Source organism: Pieris brassicae, unplaced genomic scaffold, assembly GCF_905147105.1.
Source record: "Pieris brassicae unplaced genomic scaffold, ilPieBrab1.1, whole genome shotgun sequence".
NCBI classification, from domain to species: Eukaryota; Metazoa; Arthropoda; class Insecta; order Lepidoptera; family Pieridae; genus Pieris; species Pieris brassicae.
Window position 1 is genome coordinate 2,501 of NW_025576182.1, and position 5,000 is coordinate 7,500.

At 48.7% G+C, this 5,000-nt stretch overlaps 2 non-coding genes and 1 pseudogene across 2 annotated transcripts; all 3 read right to left on the reverse strand.

Annotated features, from left to right (window-relative positions):
• Positions 1–198, reverse strand: part of LOC123719678 — a pseudogene marked incomplete at its 3' end in the record, with an annotated part of 2,698 nt that extends 2,500 nt beyond the window's left edge.
• An 830-nt stretch (positions 199–1,028) lies between these two features.
• Positions 1,029–1,185, reverse strand: LOC123719675. Its single transcript, XR_006755743.1, has one exon. It is a non-coding gene; the product is annotated as a 5.8S ribosomal RNA (ribosomal RNA).
• Positions 1,186–1,537: 352 nt separating this feature from the next.
• On the reverse strand, positions 1,538–3,441 carry LOC123719676. The gene has a single exon (XR_006755744.1). It is a non-coding gene; the product is annotated as a small subunit ribosomal RNA (ribosomal RNA).
• Positions 3,442–5,000: the final 1,559 nt, after the last annotated feature.

A 5,000-nucleotide genomic window follows, 5' to 3' on the forward strand; every position in this document is an offset into this window, starting at 1 on the left:
AACTTGGACGGTAGCGGAGTCCGCGAGAAAGCGGAACCTCCCGAACACCACATCTCCCGCGACCGAGACGACCGCGGGATTCAGTGCTGGGCTCATCCCTGTTCGCTCGCAGCTACTAAGGGAATCCTGGTTAGTTTCTTTTCCTCCGCTTACTAATATGCTTAAATTCGGCGGGTGATCCTCCCTGATCTGAGGCCAACGATAAAAAGGTGTGAGGCAGACGCGATATCCGTCGGCGCAACGGGCGTACGCGACACGCTATTTTTACAAGCGCGTCGACGACGCCACGCGCCCTCCGGACGTCGAGTCCGCCTACATTATATGCGCTCGCACGAAAGCGGCGCGGCACCTTGCGAACAGCGTGGGTGGTGGCGACACATAGATGTCGCGTTGCGCGAAATCAATCAATCGCACACCACCAAGCGGTTCTTCTGTTGTTGTTCGTTAACGACGGCATCGTTCCGTCCGTTTTAAGAACACACGTCACAATAATTTCGTACACACTACAATTGCACAAACACCGCACGCACACACTGGGCGCAACCGCTAGAGCAGCGGGCGCGCGCGTTTCGCTTCCTCTCGCGAGAGTAAGAGAAACTGAGCCGAACGCGACAACTTTCAACGACAGCGTCGAGACACGTCGACGCGCGCACCGGCGCCGACCGTCGCGCGATCGCCATGCGGGACCGGGACGATGCGAGCAAACACGCGCGACGCGTAAACGCGAACGTCGTTGTCGTCGTTGTCGTTGTCGTTGCGTAAAGACTCGACGCGCACCCGTGCCGCGGGAGACACGGTGCGGCGGGGAGAATTTATTTGTGCGACAAAAGTATCGTATAGACGTGGCTTAACACGGCCAATACGGATGACGAGTCGTAATCGAACATATATTCGAACGGATCGTTCGGCCGCTCGGCGGCCTAGCGAAACCGTCAATTGCACGCGCGACAGAGATGCGGCGCTACGACCGGAGTCGCAGCGATCGCCGCTCGTCACGCGAACAGTGTGGCTTTTTGTTTTTATGCAGCCGGCCCTCAGACAGGAGTGGTCCTGGATATTTCTCCACGGACCGCAATGTGCGTTCGAAATGTCGATGTTCAAATGTGTCCTGCAGTTCACACTATGACGCGCAGTTAACTGCGTTCTTCATCGACCCGCGAGCCAAGTGATCCACCGTTCAGGGTAATCGTTTTGTTTTTGTGTGTGTTTTTGTATGAGAAAATATAAAAGGTGCGAAAAAATTAAACAAAAAAATTTGAAAATAATACTTATCATTAACGTGTACGACAAATGAAAAGAAAGAAAATCTCTTTTATTTGCGTGGTTGTACACAAAAATTAAAATATTATTTCAAAGTATCAATAGGCGATAGCGAACGCTAATCAAAGCGTGTCGCAACGCACACGTCGCGAATCGACGAGAGAGAGGCAACCGTCTCGGATTCGATTTTGATTCGTATCATTCACGTGTTTTTTGTATTTTTTTTCTTTTTTTGCGAGTCTTTGACAACAACAAAACAAAAAGAAAAAACCAACGTTAATGATCCTTCCGCAGGTTCCCCTACGGAAACCTTGTTACGACTTTTACTTCCTCTAAATGATCAAGTTGGTCAACTTCCCAGCAACGCCGACGGCCGTGAGGCCACCGCGTGTCGGTCCGAAGACCTCACTAAATCATTCAATCGGTAGTAGCGACGGGCGGTGTGTACAAAGGGCAGGGACGTAATCAACGCGAGCTTATGACTCGCGCTTACTAGGAATTCCTCGTTTATGGGGGATAATTGCAAACCCCAATCCCCAGCACGAAGGAGTTTCAACGGGTTGCCCGGGCCTCTAGGCCAGGGAGAACATGTTGATTCCTTCAGTGTAGCGCGCGTGCGGCCCAGGACATCTAAGGGCATCACAGACCTGTTATTGCTCAATCTCGTGCGGCTCGAAGCCGCCGGTCCCTCTAAGAAGAATTTTAATACGTCGCCAGTGAGTTGCGCTCCCCGAGAGTCGCGCACACCTTGAATGACGACGCCTATTTAGCAGGCTAGAGTCTCGTTCGTTACCGGAATTAACCAGACAAATCGCTCCACCAACTAAGAACGGCCATGCACCACCACCCACCGAATCAAGAAAGAGCTGTTAATCTGTCAATCCTTCCGGTGTCCGGGCCTGGTGAGATTTCCCGTGTTGAGTCAAATTAAGCCGCAGGCTCCACTCCTGGTGGTGCCCTTCCGTCAATTCCTTTAGTTTCAGCTTTGCAACCATACTCCCCCCGGAGTCCAAAATCTTTGGTTTCCCGGAAGCTGCCCGCCGAGCCATTGTAGTAACGTCGGCGGATCGCTAGATGACATATTTACGGTTAGAACTAGGGCGGTATCTAATCGCCTTCGAACCTCTAACTTTCGTTCTTGATTGATGAAAACACCTTTGGCAAATGCTTTCGCTGATGTTCGTCTTGCGACGATCCAAGAATTTCACCTCTAACGTCGCAATACGAATGCCCCCAGTTATCCCTATTAATCATTACCTCGGAGTTCTGAAAACCAACAAAATAGAACCGAGATCATATTCTATTATTCCATGCACGAAATATTCAAGCGGCATTTTGAGCCCGCTTTGAGCACTCTAATTTGTTCAAAGTAAAATTGTCGGCCCACCTCGACACTCACCGAAGAGCACCGCGATAGGATTTTGATATTGAACCGGCGTTTTACCGCCGGCTCACCGACGATATGCTCCGCAGACGTGTCAGTATCACCGCGGATGCGGTGCACCGACAGCGCGGCGCACAAATGCAACTACGAGCTTTTTAACCGCAACAATTTTAGTATACGCTATTGGAGCTGGAATTACCGCGGCTGCTGGCACCAGACTTGCCCTCCAATTGTTCCTCGTTAAAATATTTAAAGTGTACTCATTCCGATTACGAGGCCTCGTAAGAGTCCCGTATCGTTATTTTTCGTCACTACCTCCCCGTGCCGGGAGTGGGTAATTTGCGCGCCTGCTGCCTTCCTTGGATGTGGTAGCCGTTTCTCAGGCTCCCTCTCCGGAATCGAACCCTGATTCCCCGTTACCCGTGACAACCATGGTAGTCGCAGAAACTACCATCGAAAGTTGATAAGGCAGACATTTGAAAGATGCGTCGCCGGTACTGGACCGTGCGATCGGCAAAAGTTATCCAGATTCATCAAAATTAACGACTTCGGACGCATGGCCCTCCGCCGATTGGTTTTGATCTAATAAAAGCACTCATCCCATCACTGGTCAGAGTTCTGATTGCATGTATTAGCTCTAGAATTACCACAGTTATCCAAGTAACTGAGTAAGATCTAAGGAACCAAAACTGATATATTGAGCCATTCGCGGTATCGCCTTAATACGGCTTGCACTGAGACATGCATGGCTTAATCTTTGAGACAAGCATATAACTACTGGCAGGATCAACCAGGGAGCTGCTTACGCAAACGACACGCCTACACCGCGGTCACGCGGCTTCGGCGAGCCGCTGGCTCGGCGGCGTCGAGGGGCGCGCGCTTGCGCGCGCGCCTTCTCGACACGCGTGAACGTAACGCGTCGAATTTGCACGCGACGCGACGTTCGCGCTTCATATCGATAGACTAACTTTGACCGGTCTACGAGCGGCCGTCCCGTCACGATCTCGCAACGAGGTGATGTACAACGATGCTCGACCACTGTGAGGGACATAAAACTGCAACGAACACGACCCCGCGGGCGGGAATCGATGTTGTGACAATTTGAAAATTGAACATTCATCTAAACGCAACTTCTCAATTTTTATTCAATACGTTATTGTAAACATATTAAAACTCGGCTGGCAATTACATGCGCACACACACGCATGATTCGCACTAGATACGATCAACGCCCGGAGCTTGAGGGATAAATTCCAACACGACGCTGCGCACACCGTTTCGACGATGGGCGCGTGTGCGTCCTCTTTTATACATTCTTTCCATATACGGTCGCCGTGGCGACCGCGCACGTGTCGAACACGCTAGGCGCCCTGCGTTGAGGTGTGCCTAGAAGCGTATTCTTTTAACATCACAGATAACACCGGGGGAGACGGTCCCAAATCTTGGTCGATTGGTAACATCACCATACGGTCTGCGAACGCGGTGCTATAATATAATTTTATATTATATTATATAAAATATGAGGAGGAGTAGTATGTATATTCTTTGTTATTTTGTGTTGACACAAGAGAGATATATAAAATGTACTATACACCACACACACAGAGAGAGAGAGAGCTGGGAAAGATCTCGGCGGTCTCGCATTCGAAATACGAATTTGATATAATTTCCTCCGAAAATCCATACCCATATCTATATCATCCATGCGCGAATATATGTATATAATATTCTCACACTTCGCACAAACACAAAAACAAGAACACATTCTCTCTCGTCCGTCGTTCGTGTCTATTTGAGACGAACGACGCGCGGCAACGAGAACGAGTCGACGCTGTGCGCACGACTGTTTCGCTCCACATCTATACCGAGAGCAATAGTCCGCGTCGGCATTGGAGCGGACGTCGAATGTTTCTCGTAGAGCGAGCGAGAGAGAGACGATTTTTCATTTTATTATGTATGTGTATTGGCGTGCAGTAGTAGCACGTAGTAGTACTAGTAGTAGTAGTAGTAGTAGTAAAAAAATATTATTATTTATTTTATTGACTGATATGATTTTGTTTGTTTTCTTTTTTTTGCATAGACATTTGTATTGATAGATATGTTTCTCGTTGAAGCTCGCAGCACACGCTCAGAGAAATGGCAATGTGGGTTTATTTGAAGAAAAGAAAAAACAAAAAAAACAATTATATTTATTAATAATATGTATGTATGTATGTATGTATGTATGTATGTATGTATGTATGTATAATAATGAATTATAATAATTATTCCGATGCAACGTCAGAGGAAAATGTTTCTCGTACAGGTGCGGCGCGCGACGGCCGGCCGCTCGACAGTTTCGCGCCGAATGTTTCTC